The sequence below is a fragment of the Triturus cristatus genome, chromosome 10, assembly GCF_964204655.1.
Source record: "Triturus cristatus chromosome 10, aTriCri1.1, whole genome shotgun sequence".
In the NCBI taxonomy this organism is placed as follows: domain Eukaryota; kingdom Metazoa; phylum Chordata; class Amphibia; order Caudata; family Salamandridae; genus Triturus; species Triturus cristatus.
In genome coordinates, this window is record NC_140593.1 from 412,690,765 (window position 1) to 412,706,268 (window position 15,504).

At 43.7% G+C, this 15,504-nt stretch overlaps 1 protein-coding gene across 1 annotated transcript in view; it reads left to right on the forward strand.

Moving 5' to 3' along the window:
• The first annotated feature begins 13,650 nt into the window (after window positions 1–13,650).
• APBB1IP (amyloid beta precursor protein binding family B member 1 interacting protein) overlaps window positions 13,651–15,504 on the forward strand; it is a 788,839-nt gene continuing 786,985 nt past the window's right edge. The window contains exon 1 of the mRNA XM_085631699.1: window positions 13,651–14,047. The gene's annotated coding sequence lies outside the window, so the exon portion shown is untranslated. The remainder of the gene's footprint in view (window positions 14,048–15,504) is intronic.

Sequence of the window (15,504 nt, forward strand, 5' to 3'; positions counted from 1 at the left end):
AAAATAGTAGGAGTGAATCGCATGTTGCTAAACAACCAGTGAGGAAAAGAACACCAAATACAAAGTATGAATGGGTATACTTGGCAACAGTATCAGAAGAGTCAGAGCCAGAAGTCTACAGCCCAGTGAATAGTTGCCAGAGACGCAGTTTTGTGAGCGAGTTTGGAAGTAAATCAAAGGAAGAAGAACTACCTTGAGAGGTTTTCTGAGTATGAAATCTGAGTTTGATTCATAAATTAAATTAAAGAAAATGTATTGAAAGCATGAACAGAATGATTTTGAAAAGAAGAGACTATCTTTTAAATTTTGTTTGGATTATTGTTTTTAAGAAATAAGATGAAAAGAAGATATTTAGTCATGTTTTAAAGAAGAATGTTGCTAATTTTGAGTTTTGGAGTTCACAATTACATGTTTGTCTTAGTAGAAAATGGAGTACAGTGGACGCTGTAAAATTATTGATTTTATTGTGCTATTAATATCATAACTGATTCTAGTTAGCCTGTTGTTGTGCTTACTATCTCTGGTGAGACATGCCTCCACAAGAATTGAATTAACTGCAGTGCATAATGAAGTGAAAAATAACATGATAAATAATTGGGAAAGTTTCGTTTGGATTTCAAGGTAACATTTATACTAAAATTATGCATGAATATTCAGAGATTATGCGGGTTAAGAATTGTTTTGTGTGTACTTTTCTTCCTACTTCTGCAGGTGAAGGTGTTACCTACTCACAGGTTCCAATTTTATATGGCCTATTTTGTACAGTGTTTGTGAGCATATTTAATAACAATTAATTTTTGTCTCGTTACTTGTCTAATTTTAATGTAGCGTTGGAGGATTTGCATATTTCGGAGAGTGGAAGGTCAGATCAAGGTATTAAATACAGTAAATCTTTAAGAATGAGTGAAAACATTAAGCATGAGATTAAAACTATTAAACAGGGGTATGTGTGTAACCTAACTACAGAACAACATGAATTTATTAGGGAATATAATATACGAGTAAAGATTGTGAGAGACTAAGAGGCTATAAGAGAGTAAATCAAGGAAGAGAAGGTACTTAGAATGTCAAATTGACATCCTCCATTGAGAATGGAACAAGAAAGAAGAGGTGAAATGTGTATGGTGCTTTGTGGAACTCTTAAAGGTAGCAAGGCTAAATTTGTGGGAGAAAGTGAATGTGAAATTAATTGGGTGGTGGTTATTAGATTGATGGAGAGCTGAGTCTGAGAGGGATTTATTATGTGTGTGAAAAGACTGCTTATTTTAATTTGCTAATGAATTAGGTAAGATTGTGTTAACTTGCTTTGGTTTTTTCTAGAGTCTATCATATGAGAGAAATGGATGATGGAGTTGGTCTGAGAAGAGTAAAATAAGGTTTTGGATAGGTAGTTTTAGATATATTAGGTGCAACTATTTCTTCTATAAGTGTGGCAAGGAATGATGTGAAGATAAGATGGTTGTCTACTTTAGTGGATAAACTTGCCTTAAGTACTGTGGGGCACTAACTCAAATATATACAGATTTAACGGCTCTTAGGTCAATGGTTATGCAGAACCGTTTAGCATTAGGTATCGTTGTTGTGAAGTGTAGGACTTGGCCCTTTTTGGCTAAAGTCCCTAAACTTTTTACTTTCCCCCCTAGAACTTTTTTCAGACATGGTGTTGCCAACTTAGATGTTTTGGACACTTTGCCACTGCTAAACAGTGTCAAAGTGCAAGTGCTCCCTGTATATAGTATAATGGTGATTGGTTGTCCATGATTGGTATGTTTGCCTTACTAGTAAAGTCCATAGTAAAGGGCACTATGTGTGCCAGGGCTGGTAATGCAAATGCTACTAGTGGGTCTGCAGCACTATTTGTGCCACCCACACAAGTAGCCCTAAAAAGGGAACTCAGGCCTGCCATTGCAGGGCCTGCGCGCAGTTTGTTAAACTGCCATGTTGTTCTGACAAGTGCACTAATTCGCCAGAAATTACCCTTACCTTTCTATGCACCTAACACACCCCTATGGTAGGTCTAGGGTACCCCGTAGACAGGGTGCAGTGTATGTGAAAGGTAGGACATGTACTAAGGTGTGTGCCATGTCTTGACAGTGAAATAATCTCCATTTCGTTTTTCACTGTTGAAAGGCCATCTTGCCCATAGGACAGAATGGGAAGGCTGTGTAATATGTTTTCCAGTATAGAAAATCAAAAGGAACTAGCCCCACGGTCGAGGGGTATATGTGTATGTAGATATGAAGAAACAGAATAGACTCTTTAGTCAAGGGAAACCATTTAGGTTTTTAAGAAAGGCCTCACCCATCAACCTAGTTGGTGGCATGCTTCATCATCGGCCCCCACTCGGGGTACGGAATGTACCCCAAGTGTGCTGCGACGCCTGCAATTGCAGCACACTTGGGGTACATTAAATCTCCTAGGGTTCACATCCATCTCCCACCGGACTCCATTCCTTATGTTGCTGTATTGACTGGTGTCCCCGAACTAAAAGGTGGTAAACCCGAATCTTACCAAGAACTTAAAAACAAAGTAACATTCTGGTTAAATAAGAACAGACCCTTCCCCAACTACATGAATGGGAAGATCCTTTTTGTCAGAAGGGTTAGCTGGGTGGGATCTAGATTAAAAGATGTCCTGTGTGACTCCATCATTGTTAACTTTGAAGATAGGCACATAGTGCACTTTATCTGTGATCATCCATCCTTTGGGGATTGGTCGGGGATTGGGGTGCACGACCTAAGGTATTTCTATAACCCAGCCCCTAATCCAGCTGGAAGCACTAGACAGGATTGGGTAAGAAGCGGAACAAAACCTGAGTTCATTATTTCCCCCTTTGATTACTACAATGGTATGTGTAATTCAGTAGATCTGGCCTGACCGGTGACAGAGGGGTCGATCCTAACAGTGTCCAGTAATGGAAATACCGCTGGAGTTGCGCCCTTGGGTGGAGTAGATCTAGTCCATTCTGTATCTCCCAGGACGCCTAACTCAAAAGGGGCACAAAACTCAAGTCCGGACAGGGAGTACCTGAGGGAATATGAAACAAGTTCTGATATTTCCCTTCAGGCTAAAAGGTTTGGATCGGGGGTGGGTTCAATGTTTTCTTGGAATGTTGCTGGCCTGAAGGCAAAAATGGATTCTCCTGAATGGGTCGAATTCATTAGTAGTTTTGATGTATGCCTTTTTCAGGAGACTTGGTCCTGCGAGCCCCAGCTCATGCAGGGATATCTGAATTTCCATGTTCCAGAACTTAAGGGACCTAAAGGGCGCCCTATGGGTGGCCTGACAATTTGGGTTCGTCAAGATTTTTTTTCGGTGGCTATCGAAGTGCCAACCGGGTCCCTTGATATTCAACTAGTTAGGCTACCATTGGGCCCCCTGGGTGACTTGGACATTTATAACCTGTATATGAGAGGGACCAAGGGGTCTAGATCACGGGTCCTGGTTAGTCTGGATTCCCTTATAGATCAGCACTCGAGTGAGAGGGGAGTGCTTGTCGCTGGGGACTTGAATGTCACTTTTGAACCTCTCCTGGACCCAGACCTTGGGTGGGGTGTCGATCCTGAGGAAGACCAGTTCTGGGGAATACCTGGGCTTGACCTCGAACCAATTAAAAGGTGGACTGAGACCGTAGTCCAGGTCAATGCTCTTTGTTACGAGCAAGGACTGAGGGCGTTGAATGGTAGGACGCCGGGTGATAAATCAGGGGCCAATACATTTGACAATGGTCGCCATTCAAGTAGGATCGACTATGTCCTTTGTAGTTTGAAGCTATGGCGATCTATAGAGGACATGGTGGTCGAACTAAGAGTTGAGAGCGACCATAATCCCATTTGCATAACTCACCGGTGGTGGAAGAGTAGCTATATAGCAGTAGAGGTGATGGAACCTAAGCCACCTGAAGTTGTCCCCTCAAATGACACGCGCAGTCTTAAGTGGCGCGAGGTCAAGATCAACGATAAGGCCATTGCTGATATCGATAACAAATTAGCTAGAGCTACATTGGATCTTGAGGGTGCCTTGGCCATCAAGACAGGTAGTGCTCTAGCTACTGGATTCCATGAAACGTTGTTTGAGGGAATACGTTTATATTTTATGAAACTATCAAGAAAATCCAACAAGGCCCCACCCAAGCGGCTACTTAGAATGTCAAATTGACATCCTCCATTGAGAATGGAACAAGAAAGAAGAGGTGAAATGTGTATGGTGCTTTGTGGAACTCTTAAAGGTAGCAAGGCTAAATTTGTGGGAGAAAGTGAATGTGAAATTAATTGGGTGGTGGTTATTAGATTGATGGAGAGCTGAGTCTGAGAGGGATTTATTATGTGTGTGAAAAGACTGCTTATTTTAATTTGCTAATGAATTAGGTAACATTGTGTTAACTTGCTTTGGTTTTTTCTAGAGTCTATCATATGAGAGAAATGGATGATGGAGTTGGTCTGAGAAGAGTAAAATAAGGTTTTGGATAGGTAGTTTTAGATATATGAGGTGCAACTATTTCTTCTATAAGTGTGGCAAGGAATGATGTGAAGATAAGATGGTTGTCTACTTTAGTGGATAAACTTGCCTTAAGTACTGTGGGGCACTAACTCAAATATATACAGATTTAACGGCTCTTAGGTCAATGGTTATGCAGAACCGTTTAGCATTAGGTATCGTTGTTGTGAAGTGTAGGACTTGGCCCTTTTTGGCTAAAGTCCCTAAACTTTTTACTTTCCCCCCTAGAACTTTTTTCAGACATGGTGTTGCCAACTTAGATGTTTTGGACACTTTGCCACTGCTAAACAGTGTCAAAGTGCAAGTGCTCCCTGTATATAGTATAATGGTGATTGGTTGTCCATGATTGGTATGTTTGCCTTACTAGTAAAGTCCATAGTAAAGGGCACTATGTGTGCCAGGGCTGGTAATGCAAATGCTACTAGTGGGTCTGCAGCACTATTTGTGCCACCCACACAAGTAGCCCTAAAAAGGGAACTCAGGCCTGCCATTGCAGGGCCTGCGCGCAGTTTGTTAAACTGCCATGTTGTTCTGACAAGTGCACTAATTCGCCAGAAATTACCCTTACCTTTCTATGCACCTAACACACCCCTATGGTAGGTCTAGGGTACCCCGTAGACAGGGTGCAGTGTATGTGAAAGGTAGGACATGTACTAAGGTGTGTGCCATGTCTTGACAGTGAAATAATCTCCATTTCGTTTTTCACTGTTGAAAGGCCATCTTGCCCATAGGACAGAATGGGAAGGCTGTGTAATATGTTTTCCAGTATAGAAAATCAAAAGGAACTAGCCCCACGGTCGAGGGGTATATGTGTATGTAGATATGAAGAAACAGAATAGACTCTTTAGTCAAGGGAAACCATTTAGGTTTTTAAGAAAGGCCTCACCCATCAACCTAGTTGGTGGCATGCTTCATCATCGGCCCCCACTCGGGGTACGGAATGTACCCCAAGTGTGCTGCGACGCCTGCAATTGCAGCACACTTGGGGTACATTAAATCTCCTAGGGTTCACATCCATCTCCCACCGGACTCCATTCCTTATGTTGCTGTATTGACTGGTGTCCCCGAACTAAAAGGTGGTAAACCCGAATCTTACCAAGAACTTAAAAACAAAGTAACATTCTGGTTAAATAAGAACAGACCCTTCCCCAACTACATGAATGGGAAGATCCTTTTTGTCAGAAGGGTTAGCTGGGTGGGATCTAGATTAAAAGATGTCCCGTGTGACTCCATCATTGTTAACTTTGAAGATAGGCACATAGTGCACTTTATCTGTGATCATCCATCCTTTGGGGATTGGTCGGGGATTGGGGTGCACGACCTAAGGTATTTCTATAACCCAGCCCCTAATCCAGCTGGAAGCACTAGACAGGATTGGGTAAGAAGCGGAACAAAACCTGAGTTCATTATTTCCCCCTTTGATTACTACAATGGTATGTGTAATTCAGTAGATCTGGCCTGACCGGTGACAGAGGGGTCGATCCTAACAGTGTCCAGTAATGGAAATACCGCTGGAGTTGCGCCCTTGGGTGGAGTAGATCTAGTCCATTCTGTATCTCCCAGGACGCCTAACTCAAAAGGGGCACAAAACTCAAGTCCGGACAGGGAGTACCTGAGGGAATATGAAACAAGTTCTGATATTTCCCTTCAGGCTAAAAGGTTTGGATCGGGGGTGGGTTCAATGTTTTCTTGGAATGTTGCTGGCCTGAAGGCAAAAATGGATTCTCCTGAATGGGTCGAATTCATTAGTAGTTTTGATGTATGCCTTTTTCAGGAGACTTGGTCCTGCGAGCCCCAGCTCATGCAGGGATATCTGAATTTCCATGTTCCAGAACTTAAGGGACCTAAAGGGCGCCCTATGGGTGGCCTGACAATTTGGGTTCGTCAAGATTTTTTTTCGGTGGCTATCGAAGTGCCAACCGGGTCCCTTGATATTCAACTAGTTAGGCTACCATTGGGCCCCCTGGGTGACTTGGACATTTATAACCTGTATATGAGAGGGACCAAGGGGTCTAGATCACGGGTCCTGGTTAGTCTGGATTCCCTTATAGATCAGCACTCGAGTGAGAGGGGAGTGCTTGTCGCTGGGGACTTGAATGTCACTTTTGAACCTCTCCTGGACCCAGACCTTGGGTGGGGTGTCGATCCTGAGGAAGACCAGTTCTGGGGAATACCTGGGCTTGACCTCGAACCAATTAAAAGGTGGACTGAGACCGTAGTCCAGGTCAATGCTCTTTGTTACGAGCAAGGACTGAGGGCGTTGAATGGTAGGACGCCGGGTGATAAATCAGGGGCCAATACATTTGACAATGGTCGCCATTGAAGTAGGATCGACTATGTCCTTTGTAGTTTGAAGCTATGGCGATCTATAGAGGACATGGTGGTCGAACTAAGAGTTGAGAGCGACCATAATCCCATTTGCATAACTCACCGGTGGTGGAAGAGTAGCTATATAGCAGTAGAGGTGATGGAACCTAAGCCACCTGAAGTTGTCCCCTCAAATGACACGCGCAGTCTTAAGTGGCGCGAGGTCAAGATCAACGATAAGGCCATTGCTGATATCGATAACAAATTAGCTAGAGCTACATTGGATCTTGAGGGTGCCTTGGCCATCAAGACAGGTAGTGCTCTAGCTACTGGATTCCATGAAACGTTGTTTGAGGGAATACGTTTATATTTTATGAAACTATCAAGAAAATCCAACAAGGCCCCACCCAAGCGGCTACGATGGTATGATGGCGATTGTAGGAGAGCCAGGGCTGATCTGGCTGCAGCCCTTTTTAGTGGACATAATGATTGTGTCCGAAAGGCCAGACAAACATATAAAAAAGCTGTAAGACAGGCCAAAAAGAAATGGGACAAGCTCCACTGGCTTGATTTGAAGAGAGCTTGTTATGCCAGGGACACCCGGCTATTTTGGAATATTATTAAGTGGGATAGAGGAGGGCTGCCTGATAGACCCTCAAACCATGTCTCTCAGGAGGAATGGTTGAAATATTTCAAACCACAATATGCTTGTAATCCCAAATTTAATTTTGTTTGGGCTACAACCTATGTTTTTTACTACCAAGGCCCTTTTAGCAGAAAAGATGCTCTAATGGCCCTGGGATCTGTTGCAAGTGGGCACGCTCCGGGACCAGATGGGGTTCCACCTGACGTCTTTCTCCACAATAAAGTTTGTTGGAGCAAGTATATTACTCTATTGGCAAATGTTGTGGCTGAAGGTGCGCCAGTCCCTAAGTCATGGGGGGGGGGGCATTTATAATCCCTGTGTTCAAAAAGGGAGACAAGGCACTCCCAGGTAATTATAGGCCAATCAGCCTGATAGACTCCATCCAGAAGGTTATAGGGAGGATGGTTTTGAACCAGATATTAGAGTGGATTGAAGATAACAAGATTCTGTCCCCCTTTCAAGCGGGTTTCCGTAAGCTAACCAGCACAGTGGACCAGGTCTTTCGTTTTGTCCAGCTCCACTGGAAGGTAGTTACTTTGGGAAAAGGAAGCCTCTACGCCGCTTTTGTGGATTTGAGAGCTGCCTTCGATCTTGTGCCTCGCCTACGGTTGTGGGCAGTGTTAGAAAAATTAGGCCTCCCCATAGAAATTTTGACCCTGGTAATGAGGTTACATGAGTCTAATTTTGCCAGGATTCAGTGGGGTGGGCCTGGTGATGTCACTCCTGAGTTCCCGGTAGAGCGTGGTGTGCGCCAAGGTTGTACCATGGCACCCACGCTCTTTTCACTGTATATTAACGGGATAGTTGACTATATGCTCTGTGCTAGCACTGACGCCCCAAGGTTGGCTGGTGTCACCATCCCAATATTGATGTTTGCGGACGATACGCTTATTGTTTCCAAAACCCCAAGCGGCTTGCAAAGAGCTTTGCTTGTGTTTGACGATTTTTGTCTTGGCCATGGTCTGGAGGTAAATGTGGCTAAAACGAAATTTATGGTTTTTAATCCACACCCAAGTTATAGAGGGAAAAAGCTATATATGATTGGACAACCACTAGAGATGGTTAACAATTTTACGTACCTAGGCATGCACGTAGCAAATGATAACAAATGGAGCAAGCACATAGAGATGGCCGCCCTGAAATTTAGGCAACTATCGGGAGCCCTAAGCAGGGAGCACAAAAAATCTTTTACAAAACCAATAAATCCTGTGCTCCAAGTTTATGAGGCTAAGGCCTTAAGCTCCGTGCTTTACGGGGCAGAGCTATGGGAGTTTGACCAGCTAGCTTCTTTAACCAGAGTTGGAAACAAATTCTTTCGAAGTATTACCGGCCTTCCCCAGAGTACTCCTTTGGTACCTTTAAGATATGAACTAGGTAGGAAGGCCATTTCAGATATAGCAAAACTTCGGCCGGTTTTATACTGGCAGAGACTTTGGACCACTCCTGAGCTTTCCCATTATGCTAAAGGTCTCATGGACATCATAAAACTAGAGGTGTTTCATAAGATCGGATGGTTGAAGAACCTCCATGAGACCTTGAACGACATGGGTATGGAGGGGCTATGGAGTGACCCGGTGGCTGCTCTGTTCCCCTCAAAGAGATCCCTTAAAATGGCATACTGGGAAAGAGTTGAATACCAGGTATGGAGTAGAGCAAACCCTTCGGGGATGTCTGGCCATTATCTGGAGGCAAGAATTACACCTGCTCTAGAACCGTACTGGGACTTGGTTGCCAAACCTGGAGATAGGAAACTTTATTTCCAGTTTAGAGCTGGTTCTCTACCTCTCAGGTCTCTGACAGGAAGGTGGTCCAGTGTACGTGAGGAAATATGCCCTGCCTGTGGGTTACAAGCAGAAACAACTGCCCACTTCCTGTTTGTCTGCCCTGCATTTGCTACCCCAAGACGAGTTTGGTTGTCCCCAATGTTCAAGACCTTAGTTACTAGGAGTAGTGCTGTGGCATTAAGAATTTTGCGTACAAGCACCTTAACAATCATTTCTATAGCATTAGCCAAATTTCTGGGATGGGCGTGGATTTTACGGAATAAAGCCATTAAACAAACCCTAGAAGCCCTCTAACATAAAACTGTGGCTCGGGTTTCTCCTCTTGTATCATGATATGTTTTTTAATCACTCAGTAATTTATACACTGCAGTAGACTTTGTTGTCATTTTTAACTATGTATTTCTACTCTCCAGTCTTTTGACTTGTTTAATGCTTTTTTAAACTTTTCTAAGTATTTATTGATAGTTTTTTTATAACTTCTTTGGGCACAAGATGTTAAGTTTTGTTTCATGTTTGTGTCTTTTATGATCTTTTTTAAATCGAATAAAGACTGATGATGTAAAGTATTTGTGCAACACTTCATACAGTAAAACAGTGAAAATACCACACAAACAGATACCACACATAATTAGTAAAATAGAGCTTAATGTAATTAACAACACAAGATTAAAATGAGAAAAACTAATAAATATAACTGTAGTTATACATTTTTCAACATTAAATATAAATGTAGTGCTTAAAAGCATAAAGCGGCAACTGGGGCTATCTGGTCACACTAGACTGGGTCAAATCCAAAAGTTCAGGTCGACCGCGATGGAGCGTGGGTTGGATACAGGTACCAACCTTGTTACGCTACAAAGTACCTTGTTTGTTTCACTGACGAACACCCGATGTGTGGAGCAGAGAGGACGATGCGCCATCAACGATCCTTGGGATGTAGGCAGTGTGTCGGTTCAAAGCCACGTAAAATCGGAAATCCGTCAGAATTGTGAAAGATGGGCCGCACCGGCTGAGAAGCAAGGCGCTCGATCCTCTCAGCACCTGTGATGCGTCATCTTCGAGGGAGATGAGCCAGTCCCAAGTGGCGCAACAACAGTGAAGCATGACGTTTGATTGAAGCAGCTCTTCATACCCACTTTCAAGGGTCCAGAACTGGATTTGCACCACTTGGCAGGTCAAGATTCTCAGATAGCAGAGTTCAGGTGCTGTAGCAGATGAATTGGAAGCTTTTGATGTTCCTGAGATTTCAATACAGGAGTCAAGACATAAGCCCTTTGAGTCACTTTCCTTCTGTGTTGGAGAGATGCAGGTCCAGTCCTTCTCAGTCCCAGGCAAGAAGGGCAGCAGGTCAGTACAGCCGAGCAGGGGTCCAGAACAGTAGCAGTCCAGCAGAGTGACAGACCTTTCAGCAGCACAGCAGTCCTTCTTCCTGGCAGAGTATCCAGAGGTTCAGAAGTGTACTGAGTTGATGATGTCAGAGGTCCAGAACTTATAACAAGATGTGCCTTTGAAGTGGGGGACACTTCAAAGAGATACATTTGAAGTGCACAGAGTCCCTGCCCTTCCTGCCCTGGCTCCACACTCACTATAGGGGGTTATGCAGCCCTTTGTGTGGGGACAGGGCACAGCCCATTCAGGTGTAAGTGTCAGCTCCTCCCTCCTATCCTGTCCAGGATGGCCTATAAGGAAGTGGATTGCCCATCGTTCACACATAAGTTCCCTTTGTGTGTGGCTGTCTAGAGGGGATGCACAAAGCTCAGCTGTCACCCACCCCAGGCGTGTATTCAGAAACAAGCAGAATGACCCAAATGATTAAAGTAAGAAAATGCCAACTTTTTAAAAGTGGCATTTTCAGATTTACAATTTAAAATACGACTTAACCATAAGTTGTGATTTTAAATTGTGAATCCAGAGACACCAAACTTGGAGGTCCCACCTCTACCCAATTGGAAATCATACTTATAAAATGTAATAAGGTAATCCCAATGTTATCCTATGAAGCAGATATGCCTTGCAGTAGTGAAAAATGAGTTTTTCACTATTAGGACATGTAAAACTTAAAAGTACATATCCTACTTTTTAAATACCCTGCCCCCTAACCTTTGGCTGTCCGGTACATACCTTAGAGGTTGCATATGTATTCAAAAGGAAGGCTTGGGTCTAGCAAAAGAGTTAACTTGCCAGGTTGACATAGAGTTTAAAACTGCACACATAGGCTCTGTAATGGCAGATCTGATACATGTTTAAGGGGCTACTCAAATGGGTGATACAATCAGTGCTGCGGGCACACTAGTAGCAGCATTTAATGTACAGGTCCTGGGCACCTGTAGTGCATATTACTAGTGACCTATAAGTAAATTAAATATGCCAGTTGTTGATAAGGAGAGACCGCATGCCCTTTAGTACTGATCAGCAGTGGTAAGGTCCCTAGAGTCCTAAAGCCAACAAAATCGTATTCAACAAAAAGGGTAGGGGAAAAGTTTGGGGGTGACCCTGCAGATAGGTCCATTTCCAAAAGTGTACAACAGAGGTCAAAGTTTCACACACTCTCCACTTACTCAGATACACACTCAGGGCTATGCTAAGAGATAATAACTATTCAATGGAGCCTAGGGTACCAAGAGGAGGTGGGTGCCCAACATAGGTCAAAGTTTATACATACTGCACCTCACTCAGATACACATTCAGGGTTACATTTAGGGATACGAAAGTTGCAAGGAAGGAAAGTAGAGTGAGGCAGTGGATGTTCAACGAAGGTCCCGGATGATGCACAAGGTATCACACTCAGACATGCACTCAGGGCTACACTCAGGGATCCGATTGCTCCATTGGAGGCAAAGGACCAGTGAGGCTTGGGGGGGGGGGGTCCAATGCCGGTCCAGATTTATGCACACCACCACACACTTAGATGCACACTAAGGGCCCGATTATTAGTGTGGCAGTCCATGGACCGCCAGATTTGTGGGGGCGCGGCGGTGGCAGTCTCCTGACCGCCTTATTACTATTTGGACAGTCGGATCCCCACAGCCCCACCACAGCTACTAGGGAAATGCCATTCCCTGGCGGTGTTGTGGTGATCAGGAGGCTGCAATATGCTTGGCAGGACCACCGCTATCGTGCCAAGCATATTACTAGTTTCCTCTCCACCGACGGTGTCATGGAGGTTCTTACTCTATGAACACCGTGGCAGAGAAGAAACAAAGAGGGGCCTGCAGGAGCCCTGTGCCTCATCCGCATGTAAATGCACACAGGGGGGCACAACATTTCCCCCCCCCGCTGTGTGAATGCACCCCTGTTCCTGCACGGCATAGACTATTCAGTCAATGTCGTGCAGGAACTGTTTTGGGAGTTTCCACTGTGGTGCTCATTTTCCGAGACACCACGAAAAAACTACCATGCCAGACAGGAAAAAGCTCATAATCTATCTGGCGGTCTGACCACAGCTTTCGCGGTGCGGCAGTGGGGTGCACCCAGTGCTGCACCGCCAAAGTCTTAATCAGACCCTAAGGGTGGTGGTACTCAGGGATATGAATGCTGCAATGCAGGTAAAGATACAGTGTGGGATTGGGTGTCCAACACATGCCCAGGTTTACACAAAAAGCCACTCACTCAGATATGCACTCTCGGTTACACTATGGGATATGAATAATCATTTGAAGTGCAAGGAGGTGGCATCAGTTATGGTTCAAGCAGGGTTGTCAATGGTGATGTCATAAATAATGTCATGAATGTTGTCAGTTGTGAAGTTATCATTGAGTTTATGTATGATATCATTCGTACTGAAAGGGGAACATTTAAGTTATGGTTTGCGCAGATAAAATGGCCACTGCAATGTTCCTTTGATAAATATCCGCGAATCAACCAAAGCGCCTCAGGCAATACATACATAGCACTTTTTGCACTGTTACGCTTTTGCACTAGCAGTTCTTTGTCAACTTCCTTTGGGGCTGATATAAGACAATATATTCAAAATAAAGATATCATTTCGCTCCAGAAGTTAACACTGCTGTTTTAGTCGTTGTCGCTTCCTTTCACCTGCTGCCTTAACTGATTTCACTCTCTGAAGCCTCTTCGGTTTGGGTGTTGCCGCTGTTTCTACTTTTGTCTTGTACTTTTCTGTCATTGAATGCCTTGCTCCTCAGAAGTAGGCAGTAAAGGCGTGTTTCATGGCGTACAGCTTCTTCGTCTGTACCTCACGTGCCTCTGTGGCTACTGCCAGACTGCACTAGTCCATGATAGGTCAGTGGCAGGCTGAGCTTTTAATGAGTGTTTAGAAATGCTGCGCTGCATTGGCACGCGCGACCAAATTACTACTCACATTTAATAAGTGTTTACCTCGCATTTAACACGGGTGACGCCTTTTAGTTAATGAAGACGTTGCATTCGGGACATGAAAGGTGTGTGTAAAATATTTTTTCCTTTTAATTCGACTCTTCGTGTTGTACGAAGGTGCACACATTAAGACAGGAGGCACGGGATGGTTCAAGAATTTTCTCCACTCCGCTGTACATTTTTTGAGCGCGCGCCTGCTTTCCATGCATGCTTGTTTCGGCCTCCTGTTCGAACATGCCTTTTTTAACTCCGACTCGTTTGGGGTCGTGCCGCAAAGCGAGACAACATGACACATTTCGCCATGATTTGACTTGCAGATACCACTTCCTTTTAGAGGGGAAACAACGTGTTGCTGCTCTGCAAAGGAGAAGTGTTTCGTAACAAAGTGTGGGGCAAAGAGCTGGCGAGGAAGCCTGTTAGTCACCTACAATCCTCCGATTAAACATTTGTGAGCTGTAAAAGAGGGAGCAACTTTGTCAAGGTAAGAAAGAGACTTTGCTGTAAGTTTGTAAATAATCATAGGTCTGTCTGCCTGAGTGAAGTGTCTGTAGGCGAGGTTTGTGTGTGCACTTTTTTACCTGCCGCCCGGAAGAGAAATACAAAGTATACAGATAACAGAGAGAATGCTCACGTGTAAAATATAAATGCGCGTCACACCGGCACTTACAGTCGCATGCTGCCGTATGTTAAAAGAAAACTATAAACAAGTATTTTGTATAGGATTTAATGGCACGAGCTCTCAGGCATGCCATAAACCATACAATTCAAAGTGTAAAAGAAAAACGCTACTTGAAAATGTATTATAAATAATATTTATGTCCACAGCTGCTTGTACGCATAAAACAGTGTTAAAGACACTTGCCACGTGATCTGCAGTGTTTGTATAAGAATCGCTCATAAGAGTGGCATGTACAGATAGGTAAAGGTGGGTGGGGCAGGGCCGAAGGCTAAACGTTTCTATGATGTTCTTGGAAGGGCATTTACTTTTTACGGCGATAATGGAAAGCACATTCCACTGTTACGTATGGGTTGTTTGCACTGTAAAGTTGAGTTGTCTGTCAACCACTGGAACTCGGTGGCCATTTTAGTAGTAGTGAATTCTGCATTTGCGAAGGCATTCTCCCAGTGCAAACATGTATGAAAATAAATATGTCACTCGTTTCATTATACTTAGGTTCCAATCACTGGCTTACACCGAGTGGAGATTGTGAGAGACACTTGCAAATTAAGGTGCGGGTATGGGGAGGGAAGTTGAAAGACAGGAAGGGGAAGAATGGACGTAAGAAAAAGAGAACAAGAAACGAAGAATGAAACAGAGGAAACGGAAAAGTATGATGCTCAAATGATAGTTGTTGTCCTCCTATGAGTTATAATGTAGATTAGAATATACTTTAGTTAAGGTGACACCTGCAGCCATAGAAACGTCGAAAGGAGTAGGGTGAAATCAGGGACATCTTAAGGATTTGGGGGGCCCTGGGGCAAATGTATTCAGGGGGCCCTAGTACAAATGTATTCTGGGGGGCCCTGTTCAGAACAGTTTTAAATTTATGATCCAGCTTCAGCTCTTTCATGCCCTCTTTGGCCAGGTCACTGACAGTGCACATGCACACTGGTCCATATTCTAAATGTGTTTACATCTAATATTTAGGGATAGTGACCTATGTTTTCAATATTGTGCAGGAGCAACTCACTAATATTACTGCAAATAATTTCTGTGATATATGAACATGTGAGGTCCATGTTTGATCTAAAAGAAACCTTTTTATGGATGTCGTGTGAAATATAAACACAACATTTCTCTGCAAAATATCTTTTATGGGCTCTCACGCATCCACCACTTTAAAAATAAAGTAAAGGAAATTGATATTTGAAACAATCTGCTTAAGAATCATTGAAGGTCATCAGGGCAAGACTCTTTGCAGAACAGAGCAGCTGACT